Source organism: Parasteatoda tepidariorum, chromosome 7 (assembly GCF_982258835.1).
Source record: "Parasteatoda tepidariorum strain Cologne lab strain chromosome 7, Ptep-v5.0, whole genome shotgun sequence".
NCBI lineage: Eukaryota > Metazoa > Arthropoda > Arachnida > Araneae > Theridiidae > Parasteatoda > Parasteatoda tepidariorum.
This window is the reverse complement of record NC_141761.1, coordinates 100,284,105-100,285,639: the sequence shown is the minus strand read 5'-3', so window position 1 is coordinate 100,285,639 and position 1,535 is coordinate 100,284,105. Positions and strand designations below refer to the sequence as shown.

General features: G+C 29.7%; 1 pseudogene; it reads left to right on the top strand.

Annotated features, from left to right (window-relative positions):
• Positions 1-234: 234 nt before the first annotated feature.
• On the top strand, positions 235-1,017 carry LOC107445471 (glutathione S-transferase Mu 6 pseudogene; annotated as a pseudogene).
• Positions 1,018-1,535: the final 518 nt, after the last annotated feature.

The following is a 1,535-nucleotide window of genomic DNA, read 5'->3' as shown; positions in this document are numbered from 1 at the left end:
GCAAATATCGTGTCCTTCTAATCGGTTGTTTTCCCCCACTATTTTATCCCTTTTTCTAGATTTTGAGCCATCAAACTATTGAATGAATCATACGTTAAGATACAATCAAACAATTATTTCATCTTCCTGAATTACTACAAGGACATTAAAAGGAAGTACATGATATTGCTGCTACGCTATTTTTACTTATGCTTGAGCTCTCAGTTTTAAGATAGTTATTATCTTCTCTTCCTAATGAGTGATACCAAACTAGGCTATTGGTCTTTCCGTGGTCTTGGAGAGCCCATAAGATACTTATTACACTATAAAAATGTAATATTTGAAGACAAGAGGTACAAATTTGACGGTACATGGGAAAAGGAAAAATTTACCTTAGACTTGAATTTTCTAAATTTGCCGTACTACTTGGATGATAAAATCAAACTCAAGCAGAGTACAACTATTTTGAGGTACTTGGCTCAAAAATATGATTTGAATGGAGAAACCGAGGAAGGGAAATTACGTATTTCGTTGATTGAACAGCAAATAAAGGATCTTGGCATTTTATTCCTTCAAAGCGCTGTACTTTCGGATTCTAATGAAACAAAAAAGTACTCTTTGAAAGTGGCCCGGGATTCTCTAAGATTGTACTTAAAATTTCTTAGAGACAGAAATTTCTTTGGAGGAAGCAATATTTCTCATGTAGATTTTATGATTTACAATAAGTTCGATTTTCATGTGCTGTTTTCAAAGACGATTTTGGATGATTTTCCAAATTTGAAAACTTATATCAAAAGATTCAGGAGTTTGCCGGAACTTCAAGAATATTTAAATTCGACGTTCTATATAAGGCGGCCTATTGTTGGAATACCAGAGACTTGTGCTTGTGGAAGTAGTGGTGATATGCCGTAAGTGATGTAGTAAAAATTTTATGTTGAACTAAGATAGCTGTTTGCGAAATATCTGAAATGCTCATTTATAGATTTATGTTGATTACTGTTACAATAAAATAGTATTAAAATATTTTACACTCAAAAATAGTGATGCTTAAATTTGTTCTTTTCTTTAAAGTTTGAATCTTGTTTTCTGTTTTAACTGAAAATGTGACATAACTAAGCATAATTTTTTTAATAGATTCTAATAAAAATTTGGAAGCTGGTGTAAAACTTATTGCATATTTTTTGTTATCAACAGTTATATAAATATATTAAAAAATATTTAGAGTATATATGCAAATAAAAATATATGCAGTTTATTTGAAAGTTACAGATGCAGATATGTTAAAATGTTTTCATTTTGTACTTAGAAATAATTAAAAATTTACCGAGATATACTAAAATACTTGCCATTTGCATCTATAAGTTATCATATATAGTGTATATGTTAACTTATACCAAAGATTTCTTTTTGAAATAAGGAAAGTGCTAAGCGTTTTATGTTGCTAAAGCAAATTTACAGTTGGTAACAGACAATAGTGTGATTTCTAGGAATTCACGAAGGCTTAAAGGTTCTCTAAAGAGAGAAGAATAATACTCTTTTTTATCCATTGTTAATTA